At 33.5% G+C, this 12,778-nt stretch overlaps 1 long non-coding RNA gene across 1 annotated transcript; it reads left to right on the top strand.

The window, feature by feature from the left end:
* The first annotated feature begins 1,233 nt into the window (after positions 1-1,233).
* Positions 1,234-6,179, top strand: LOC114945784 (uncharacterized). Its single transcript, XR_003822484.2, has 3 exons — positions 1,234-1,511; positions 2,215-2,391; positions 5,714-6,179. It is a non-coding gene; the product is annotated as an uncharacterized LOC114945784 (long non-coding RNA).
* Positions 6,180-12,778: the final 6,599 nt, after the last annotated feature.

Raw genomic sequence — 12,778 nt, 5'->3', positions numbered from 1 at the left:
GTGTGAGAAACGGTTAAATACAACCATAATTGCAATCGCATAGCTATAGAAAGTAAACAAGAATTAGAAATGCCAAAACTCACGTTGCAATCGCGCATGGAGAGGGCTCTCGAGGCGGTATAATGAATGTTTTTCCAGCTCTCGCATCGTTAGTTCCAAGTAATTCACGTTAAAAGGTGGGATTATATATGTACATACATATATAAATGCCGCGTATATTATTTATTTTTTCTTAAACGAGAGAGCGCAAAAAATGCACGGTGCGTTTCGAGATTTCCGAGTTAATACTATCAATTTGCAACAAGATTTGATCAATATAGCGAATTATAAAATCAATTTTTTTTATGTATGTCTTTTGAAGATGACATTAATTGACAAAATATATTATTAAAGTACGGATATACTTCCTTCTCTTTAAAACATGGTGCAGAATTTAAAATACATATAAAAATAATATAAATAATAATATAAACTTAACATATAAAATTATTTTATAAATATAAAATATAAATAAATTGAATACATTAGTAATAAATATATTTTAACCCCTTATTTTTACTTTCTTGAATTAATTTGACATCGATATTTGAAATCATTAGAACCATGCCATTAGAATCAATTCTCCCCATTCTTTAACACACTAATAAAATATCATAAATGTTAAAAGACAGATAGTGTGTACAATTAATGTGTTGATGTACGGCTAAATAAATAATCATATAAATAATAATAAAAAAAATGTCTTATCTTCTTTGACAGGACGCATGTTCTATTAATAATTAAATAAATGTGCAAAATAATTTTTATATCGTGAGCATTTCTCTTTCTCTAATAAACCGTAATCAATATCTTTATTTTTTCTTTATATATATATATATATATATATATATATATATATATCATTTCTTCAACTGATTTAAAACTGGTCTTTCATTCAAGAATGTTAAAGCCAAACATGTTTGTCATTTTATTATAAGCAGTTGCAGAGTGGAAAATATTTCATAAAATATTAATGTAACGCTTACGAGATTATCGTAATGTCTTAAATTTGTTTGCGTCATATCGTCGTGCAATACGTCACACGCGCTACTGAAAGCGAAAGAAGGTACGTGGGATCCGGCGCTACGTAAACAGGGGTTAAGGTCAGGTGATATCCGTGTCCGACAAATCGATCGCGATCCGAAGGACGTCTTAGCAAACAAGACGCAATACTTTAGGCACGTGGGACTCTGTCTGCGTATTTCATACTCGCTCGCCGAGATGGGTCGGTCCCAGACGGTGTCTGAACCGTCGCGGAATTCCAAAGAGAGGAGAACGTTAGGAGTTCTAAGACCGGCTTCCCTTCTCCTTCTTCATGAGATGACGCAACACACCCGCGGCTTGTTTACTTACATATGTGTGTGTGTGTGCAAAGATCGTCGCAAAATTCCAGCGAGGGCTGGTCGATGACGCAGAATTTATGCGTCAAGGATCGTCGGAAAAATCCTGACCGACGAGAAGAATCGCAACAAGTATCGATTTTTTTCGTTATTTTCCTTCCTACCTCTAATATAGGTCGTTTCAAAGTTATTGTTCCTTTCGTCATTCAATTCGTTCATTAAATTGAATTCTTTTGAAAAAATTTTCGACATACTTATATATTTATTTTATATATCTTCATGTAACTGATCTATAAATATTGTCAAACGAGAAATCAGATTTTTTATTTATTTATAATCTTGAAAATTAACTCTTGAACCTCCTCCCTCTACATTTTAAAAAGTTCTTTAAACTTAAATATAACACTACTCGTGTGTTTAGAGATATTGAAAGTAGCTGTAATCTTCAAGTAAACAAATATAAAAATATTTAATCGCACATGATAGTAACATCATTTATTATATGGACACATTTGTCAGCTGATATAAAAAATCATGTTATATGTAAATCTGATAATCAAGTCTGTGTGCGTAATAATTTATCGTTACTACCCTCGTCAGTCGAGTATAAGTTAAAAGGAGTAAAAGAGAATTTTTGTTAGAAACGATTATAGAGATCTAACGTCATCGTAAAATAAAATTGTGCACACTTTTGCGATAAGGACGTGTAAGTCGGGGATTATTTTAACGCGCAAATTATTTTTCGCTCGCTTTGCAATTTTATTTCGCTACCTACGCACACGTGAGATTGAAAAAATCGAAGAGTTAATATTACTGTTGCATCGGTTCTTTCAAGATGACGCAACCGACCCGCATTCGCCTACCCAAAATGCAACTTCAGGAGGCGCAGGAGATGCAGAAGCGTGCGTCCGCACGATGACGCACCAACACCAAGGACACCCCAAAGGATCTTGTTGCACCGATCAAGTTCACCATATTTATACACTCTCGCGAACGAGGAGCACAGATAAAAGTATGTGGGAATTCGACATTCATATGTTTAATTTGATAACTGAAATAATTATTTTGTATATACGCACTCACTCCAAAAAGCGGTATATTTCAACAAACGTGTTAAAGATAAGTTGTTTTTTAAATGAGCATCATATTTACGATGGATGTCTTAACGAAAATTAAAATAAATTAAAATAAATTTTTATTTTCACAGTCATCGTCTTTTGTACGCTTCTTCGCGCGCGAGAAAGTCTTCGCGGAAGCAATCGTTATGCGTTTCTTAAGCGATATCCGGAGTGTGCGCATTTCGAATGCACACCAAGCTCTTATGCGATGTAATCGTATTTGAGAGTACATACATTCAAGAATGAATCAAGCCCTGGCGCCCGTAATTGTTCACTTCATCAGTGCAGTCGAATTGTTGATATTTTTCACACACGTATTTGCTGATATAACTGTTCCCAATTTTTTCAAGCTGTTGCGCGCAGATTAATTAATCGATATTTACAAACTTTTCGAAAAGAAATACGTGAGATTTGTTTATCAGCAATAAATGATTTAACACTAGCGACTTCGTCAGCCAGAAATTTGTTTTGGAAGAGCGAAAGCTGGCGATAAAAGAAGCCAGCGACAAACAGCACCCTGTAGCTTTCCTACATTTCTAGTGCAACAGATTCTTTTGGATTGGTATTCAATGCTAGCCGCTGATCACCAGCTGAGAGAGTTAAAGTTTCAAATGTCTCTATTGATTATCGCAAAATATCTATGTCATCTGGAATCTGCCATGTGTTCACAAGTAAACTTCGAGTGAATTGAGACGGCGTCATTTTTTAAAGGATCAACCTTCCGCAGCTTCCAAGAATCGGAAGATCGGAAGTTACCCATTCATGCCGAAGGAATTTTATAATGCTCCCTTTGAGCTACCTACTGTCTGCTACGCTTACTCACTTGCCTTCCCTGGTCGGACCTCTAACGCAAAATGATTCGAACACGTTGGCATACAATTAGTGGCGTAGAATCGCGTGACGCACATAGGAATCCAACGGGAGACCTCGAGCGCGGCCACCGACACCGACTTGCGATTAGCAAGAAGCTCGTCATCCTGGAACGCCGACGACGACAGACGCGCGCGATCTCTGTCGTATCTCCCTCTTGTGCGTACATGTACATTGAGAACAGGGGAAGATCGTTAAACCTCTCTGCTGAGTATTCTTGAGACGCAGAGGACACCTGCGTCTCTCGCTTCTTCCGATAAGACGACGCGTTGTCGGCCGCCCCAGCATGATAATCTCGCGCGGAAGTCACGCGGATTTTAATTACAGGTATCACGTTTAACGCTAAAGGGAAGCGAATTTAGAATTACGTTGCATTCAAAGTTAGAGAGAATTGTGATAGAATCTATAAAAGTGACGAAAAATTGCTATAATTTTTTTTTAATATTGTTATGAGTGAAAATTAAATTATGACTGTGGAAATACAGAAATATAATTTGCACAAATTCGGAAAGCGGATTTTAATTTTAAAAAATATATGCTTGACAAAATGCACTTCAGAGAGGAATCGATGACGTCTGTATATCTTGTATTGCGTTTCACAGACACGCGTGAAAATTCATAGGTCTTACGTAAGCATTTTATTGAAGAGAAGAAGAGAGAAAGAAAGAGAGCTGTTTATTCGTTAGTCATAACTCGTGACCATTTGGGCCTCTTAATCGTATGTATCTGGGTATTAGGGCAACGTACAAGCGGTAACCTTGGGCCCATTTATATGTATCGCGATCTTTGCCCTGTCTTCTATACTTTTACAAGTCTTTTCTCCCCTCTTTCCCTTATTCGATGATGCGTATGTTCTAAAGTCTCTTTGGAGACTCTTACACAATCTCTGTATTGATTTTGGACGCGCAGTCATCATTTTCGACGAAATTTTAATGGAAGACACCTATTTGTCATTCTTTTAATCAAGATTTTGTCCATATTATTAGTGCAAAGAATCACACATAACATGATAAAATTTATAAATATCAAAATATGTCAACAACAAAGTTTAAATTATATATGAAATAGAATTTTCAATCTAACACATTCCCTAGATTGATACCTTTCACTTTTTTCTATTACTCAAAATATTTTTTGAAATCAAATGTTGCAATAGATTCTCAATTATATCCATGGATCAGTTCATTGACATTTTAATCGTATAGAACGATTATATAATAAACTTATCGTTTCAATATAAATTTTTAGAGATTACGCTTCTGATTTCGCACAGATATCTCATGAGATTCTCAGAGAAAGAAAAAACGCGCAAAACAATTTTTAATTTATTGAAACTTGTTTTCTTTATCTCACAAAATTAATTATTTATCGCAACAAATAAATGGTATCAATATTATCATTTAATTAATAATGAAATGTATCATACGATGAAAACACAAACGTGTGATAATAATTTTTTTTGCGATAATAACGATATACATTTTTTCATATATTGTAGTGCGCGACCAGTTTACTTCAATCTGCCTCGAGAACGTAATTAACATAACTACAATAGTCATTTACAATTTATGCGAGTTGGAGTATCCTATGTAAGGAAACTTTGATAGGAGAGATGACTGCAATATAAGAAGAAAAAAAACGAAAATAGAAAGGGAGAGGGAAAGTCGAACGCGTCGCGGAATCTGTGTTTTGGTGTTTCGGAGCCAAGGTCTCTCTCGTTGCGGATCTGCCGAAATATTGCCGCGTAACGCGCTGTACGTTAATGCAGGTCGGGTTTTACAGGTCCGCTGCAATCATCCAAGGTCACGATGCGAGTGATAATTTTGAAATATGTAAGAAGAAAAAAAGAATCGCGCGAGTATCGATATATCATATTTCTCTGGAAACGAGAAACGACACGATGACTTGTCTCCGACTTTCGTATTAACCCTCCAAATTTTTTTTTTTTTTCCAAAAAAATTCTCGTACATCGAACATACTTTCCCGCACCTCCCACTCGGATCATGGTAAACATGTAAATTAATTGTGCGCATAAATCAAATATTATTCACATTAGTCATGGTCTGATATATAGTCATAATTTTACACAAATTAGTTGAATTGTATATACGTAATATTATTAAGTTAATGAAAATATATCTCTATCTTATTATTGAATCAAATATTTTTAATAGGTCTCTTAACCTTTTCCAAAATCCAATCTTAACTGATAATTATATTTATCGAGATAAGTAAAACAATTTTATTTTTGATAATTTCATCAGATTAGTCTACAGGAGTATTGTTAAAGAGAAATATTCTACATGCCCGAAAAGTGTCGATCGAATAAACTTTTTTTGTTACTAGTCTTGTCAGCCCTGTTCCGGATATCAAACGCGACCTAATCCACCGGAAGGGTCATGCCTGCCTAGATTCGTCTGCCCCAGTAACTCGCCACGTCGCATCTGCATCGTACCGCCAATTCCTCAAAGACCACACTGGAAACCTTGTTGCATCCGCAAATACGGCTTTTATTGCACCGCTCATGCCTATCCACGAAGAACTTTCCGCTCCAATTACTTCGACTTGATATCTCAATATTGAAAACCTGATGAGCCATGAAGAACATTGTCGGGCGTAACGTCCTATTATTTTTGGAAATATTGCTGCGCATCGCGTTAGTCATCAGTGGCAGAGGATTATTGATTTTCGTGAATTTTCTATGACAAAAATTCTTCTCGGGAAGATATTGAAATATGCAACTGTTGACTGCACTTTTGCATCCTAATACCGTGAATTCATAGATAAAAAGCAAGAAGATTTAAATATATATTGTAATAAATGACATATCAGTAAATATAAATAAAAAAGAAATAAAATAAAGGAATGACAGATTAAATTTTGTTTTAATTATTAATATTATTAATATGTGTAAAATAATTTTTCCTCTGTATACCCATTCATTAAATAATGCAATTCTTGTGATATATCTTGCCTAATTCGAGCTACAGAGGTTTATATCAAGTGTCAATAAAGTATCATAACAGTGTTTTTGTTTACAAAAGCCTATAAAGTCGTTAACAAAACAAGTGTATCGTCTATCGAAGTAAGCAGCTCCGCAAATTTTCCATCAACGAGGAGTAGCGAAAACCGAAACCGGCATCCATCAGTTCTTGAAACGCAAAACGCCGCGACGCTGGTCTCATTCATTTTTTCCCTCCTATCTTTCGCGCATAGTTGACAAAATACGTCGCTTACCTGACAGACGTGTCGTCTGGCCAGACATAGAGAGAAAGAGGTATCCGCGATGCGTGCGTCGCGTCGGCCCCGCATCCGCGTGCGAGGAAGCGAGAAAACGTGCGTATAAGCGATGCGTGCTAGACGTCGACGAGAGGAAACGGAAACGGCTGATAGGAGGTTTATCTGAAAAAAAATTCGCCCCCTCGAGGAATCGTGTTCAAATCGGAACACGAAACGTCCTTTCCTCTCGTGTGCGCGATCGCACGCAGATAAGTATATGCGGCCACGGTTACGCACGTGCGTGCATCGACACGCAGACGCGCACCTTGTACGCGGCCTTGCGCGAGGTCGTCAGCATCTGGCGAAATTGCGAATCGTCTCGATCTCGGAGCGATCGCAAGTTTCGAGAAAGTGCTTGAGGAGATCCTATGCCACTCTTGTCTTACCGACAAAATACGATCATTTTTCTGCATCCTCTTCTTTTTGTTGATTGAATAGAATAATAAATGCTTTTTACCACAATTAAAGTACATACATAAAAACAAAGTTAGAATTTATCGATTTTATGTTGAAAAAAATTACAAATAAAAAAATTTTTTAAAAGGTGGAGAAGCATTTATTATTCTGTTCAACCTATAAAAAGAAAAGGGTGCAGGACACCTCGATCAAAACCAAACTAAGAGTTCTTCAAACACTCATTTTCCCTGCGCCATCGAGAATCACCTACGCGTCTGTGACGTGGACACTTAAGATAGTGGACCGCCGAAGGTTGATAGATGCCCTAGAAATGTAGTGCTACAGAAGGATACTCCGAGTTTCTTGGAAAGCGAGGCGTAACAATGAGTCAATCCTGAGGAACTTATAAGACTGTCGGCGTTCGTCAATCTGCGTAATATTTGAAATCCTCGGGACATCTATATTTGCATCTATATTTCTATATACGACGTAATATTCATTATTTATGTTATACATTATCATTATATACGACGATTTTTCCTTAGTGAAAATGTTGAGGAAGGCCATCATTTTTAGCATGTTCCCAATTTTTGTTATTATGTATATCTTTATGACTAAGCCTTATATTAAAATTCTATTAAAGCAAACTCTACCTAAAATTAACTGAAGAATGTAGTTCTGTTAATATTTTATTTCCACAAGGTTTAGTTTTCAAAAAAGTCTTTATTTTCAACTGCTTATAATTCGAAAATTATTGGTGTCCCGACATTTTCGCTAAGGAAAAATCTCTGAATGATACCAGGAATCTGCCATTAAAAATTTTTCTGCCAGTTCTGGAACACCCTGTATATATATATATATATATATATATATATATATATATATATATATGTATAATAAGCAAATTATACACATGAAAAAATCTACAAGTTACATACAATTCTAACAAGAATTATATCTTGTGAAACATGCATATTTTATAAAAGACATTATTTTTAAAGAAATTTGATCATATTTTGAGAAAAAACCATTAAAGAAAGAAAAAACAAAAATGCAACCTTTTTCCTAAAAACACACAATCGACGAAAAATTATTTTTGAGAAGTTTATACAAAGGTTCATCTTCTGGCCAATTTCTTTATACTGTTATTACATAGTTTTTCACATCAGAAATCGATCTGGATTATCTTTTTTTTTGGTTCTAATTTCTTTTGTGTCGCTCGTTGTATGTTGTATTATTTTACATGACAAAAGTAAAACCAAACAAAAACTTAACAAATACAGCTCCATTTGCAAGCCTCGAAAAAATTCCTTCCAATTTATTCTCTTCTAACAAAAGAAAGTTTATTCGCAGGCAAGATTCCTTTTCCTGAACATTATTTGTCTATGATGAGCTAGCCACCCCGGCGGTCAAATTCAATGATTCACGAGACGAAGCAGGATAATTTATCAATTACATGCAATTTGCATGACACAATTTTCATTCCAAACTGCTGACGTTTCTAGGAAATATTATAAAGTAGTCCTGAACCCTACATAAAATGGAGGGTCGGAGATGTTGTTAACCTTGACAGATCACTTTCCTTTTCTCCGATCATTCTTTTTTTTATTACGAATCTTTTCTTTCGTAATCATTTGCCAAATCTTACATAGCTGCCATTCCCGAAAACGATGACCCACTTTGTATTGCATGTTTTCGCAATCGCTAACGTGTTACCACTAGAATATCGTAATCCTAATGCCGTTAATCGTGTTAGATTTGTTATAGACGATAATTTTGTTTAATCTATGACGATCAATAATGAGTCATTAAAGAATAAAAAAGTGGAAGGGAAAAAAGTTTCCCTTTTATGCACATACAATTTTTCTACATACGTGGGAAACAATTTATATATATTCACTAATATCTCAAACAACACGTTGCATTTTACCATCTTAAAAATATTTTAAAAAAGTGAAAAATTTAACAAACAGAATGTATGTAAATAGAATTTATTTTTATCTACGAATCGTACTTTTTTCAAATCAAAGTAAATATTTTTGTAATTAATCCATCTATATTCTCCCCCTATACATATGTCCAAAACTTCCTTCTTTTTTAATAGTAGTAGTAGTTTTTAGGAGTAGACTACTACATTTCCAAGTAAGTGCATTGACTTCAAAATTTCTAAAGACTCGTACAGGTCAAAAAATTCTAGGGGGCCGGGTTTTGTGTTCTTTGAAATCCAATGAACTTTATAGGGGGTGGGCTCTCTGTCCCTTCGACTTGGAAGGCCTTAGTATAGGAGTAATATTATGGTCCTAGTATATCATGATCGAAGGACGTTTCGAACAATACATACAGTGTGTATGTGTATACAGCATAATTATATTAAATATAGATATAGTTTTTCGTAAGAGAAGATTTTTCTCCCTTGGGCATGCGTATTCATTCCTTTTTGTCTCGGTAGATACTTAAACATAGCATTAGAAATGCGTGATTGTACATCTCCGAGGAGGAAAATATCTTAATTATCTTGACACGTAGTAAGATACTATAGATAGCTATAGATAAAGAAGTCTATCTATATACAGGCTATCTGAACGTCAGATAGCCAGGAAAAAGTCATAAAACCCCAGTACTTAGCATTTTTTCTAGGACTCATATTGTTCGAGTTATTCTGTTGTTCCGATACTTTTATAACACCCTGTATAATATATCTATGGTATACAGTGACACTTTAGATTGTCTTACACGTACGCACACATACCGCCGCAAAACGTCATTTCTGTTAAACGTACCCTCGTTAATCAAATTGTGTGAGGTTCAACAACCCCAGTTAAGCCACGCCCATTCACGTAGCGCTCCATAGTTCTTAGAATAAAAGAAAATTAGTAGATTCCTATAAACTTGGAAATTTTTCTTCGTAATCTGATATTTGCTTCCTCTCGTACACATCTCGATAGATGGTTTTGTTTTTATGAAATATGCGATGCGCATTATGTGACATTGCAAGTAATTATATAGGATGAATTATGTTTTAATTAAACAAAAAAATCATTCGTTTTTTGAATGATCTCCAAATTTCAAAAACAAGCTTGCCGTCAGATTTTTTAATACATTCAATCTTTTTCATATATTCATTCAATATACTTTTCAAATTATTTTCAAAAACGTATTAAAAAAAATCACTATATCTCTACGCTCTTTTAATTATCGATACTATCTATGATAAAATAAATCAAACTTAAAACTTAATAAATATTTGTTGATCCGAAATATCAAAATTGAAAAAGTTATAATTCAGAAATAAAACGGAAGGAAAAGAATCTTTGATTAAGAAAAAATCATGTAAGTTATGTAGTTGCCAATTCTTCTAAATCTTTTAGTTTGATATCAATCAATGTGCGAATACAATATTTAAAATAGAAAAGAAATGTGCAGAGAGTACGCCATTTATCATTCTATCGGATTTCGTTTCGAAGTACATTAGGAAATTGCTACACAGATCGTTACTTTTTCAACTATCAAAACAGCTGTTTCTTCAATAAATCATAAGAACTTGAAGAAGATTCCCTTGTAAATGAAAATAATATAACGCTACCGAAAATTAAATTCTCGCATATAACATAAATTTTCTCTCTTTGCCTAAATATAATATAATTTTATTAGCAATACTATGCAAAATTTTAGTAATAATAAAATAAAAAATCCGAATCCACATAAAGCAATTTGTTTAAATTATCACTTAGATGTAAAAATTATGATTTTATTATTTTATATTTATTCAACTGAAAATCATAAATATTTTTTACCTCGTAATTTAATACAATTAAATACAAAAGCTACACATTTATATAATTTTTTCATGGCATATCAAACTAGTTTTGTATTACAAGTCATATAAACTATTTTGTATTAAAGGCCTCATGGTTTTCATATTCAAGAAATAAATAAAACAATATTTTTTTAAAGACTTATTTTTTCAAAAGATTACTTTTTCAAATCCTCTTTTTCTAAAAGATTTTCAAGAAATGAAATCTTAAGAAATCTCAGATTGTGTTCTTAGGTTTCTCGACAGATCCCTATTTGTTTGATTATTCGATGTTGACTATTCTGATATGCAATATAAGTATTCTACAGCGCTTTGAAAATGTATAGATATCTAAAAAATATTTTTACCTGAGATGTTACGATCACTTCCGAAGTGTTCGAATGCACTTGCTAAGTAGAACACGAAGTGTTCGAATGCACTTTCTATAAGTAGAATACTTGTATTACACGGATGGAAACTACGTAGAAAAATGACGTGTTATTTTTTATATTCAATAAATTACGAGATAAAAAATATTTAAGGTTTTTAGTTGATTTACCCTAATAAATTAAAATTTCAACACTTTCAATAGTTTTAGTTTATTCTCAAGAACTCCCTCTTTCTTGACCTATTTTCCAAATAATTTTGAGCGCTGCTTCCCTATTGTACGTCAAATGCCAACAAAAACAAACCCTCGAGAAAAAGTTCTGTGGTTCCTAAAATTCTCAAGTTGTTTGTTAGAAACACTTCCTGCACGAATGCACATTCAGTTATTCTTTCTTACGTTCCTGCAAAAAATATGCACCAAACATTTCGAGCAATCTAAACGTAATCGAATACAAAGCTTGATAGTTGAATATTATGGTGAAATAAATAGCGACATTCTATTAATTTTTTTCTAACAAAGTATGCTAAGCAAGGAGCGTAATAAATTAGCTAACTACTGAAATTTTTCATCCCTTATTCGCAATTTTATACTGTTATTAAGAATTTATCTCTTAGCTAGCACCAATAACTTCAACGTAGCATAATTTCTAATTTTTATATTAATTTTCCAAATAAAGTTTAACATTTTTTTAAGATTCGTGAATTTGCTTTCTTAGCAACGACGTATTAACTTATGTCAAACATATGTCTGTCTACTTCAGAACTTTGAACGAAATTGAAAATATAAGGGAAGATATTGGCCCGTATTCATAGTCCGATTTTATATTTAAGATCGTCTTATACTTAAGATCTTATACTTAAGATTCCGTTCAATCAATCAAATGACTACGTGGCGTCTTGAGCTTGAACTTGAGATGATCTTAAATATAAGCTCAGACTATGAATACGTGCTATGAATATTGTGTTCTTTTTTTCTTCACTTTACAAATTGCCTGAGATATATTGTCTGAGATTCTGACAATGAGAATCCATCCTTTTAATTTTGACCTCTTGAGCTCTTGAAATTTCTGCATGTAAATACGCAGCCGAAATTCAGTAAGAGAATCGGTAGATTCTTTAAATAATCTTTTTCAGAGTTTTGACTAGATTTATATATAAATATATTATATAAATTTTCTGTTATAATATATTACTTAAAATAATCATAAATTAATTCTTTAACTATACAGTAAAAGTTTACTTTTGCATCAACATATATTAAGTACATGAAGCTTTATAATTTATATAAGATATATTTATGAAAAAAATTTTGCAATCATAAAAGCTCTTTCCCTCTTATTATTTCATTTACGAAACAGCTTGTATATTTTAAACAGATTATTAAAGTTCTTCGGTTGCATGCAAAAAAGAATCGCGCACGAAAGTGATCTTATTATTAACATCTGTCAAATCGATATTGGCCATAACCTTGGCCGATTGCAAGAATATGCTATGCTGCACACCAACTGGGTTTCTTTCGTCGTATTATTCGTCTGACATGCACATTTATATCGACA

The sequence above is a fragment of the Nylanderia fulva genome, unplaced genomic scaffold, assembly GCF_048542155.1.
Source record: "Nylanderia fulva isolate GAGA-0341 unplaced genomic scaffold, ASM4854215v1 Scaffold1, whole genome shotgun sequence".
NCBI lineage: Eukaryota > Metazoa > Arthropoda > Insecta > Hymenoptera > Formicidae > Nylanderia > Nylanderia fulva.
The sequence above is the reverse complement of the archived record's forward strand: the minus strand, read 5'-3'. Positions and strand labels throughout refer to the sequence as shown.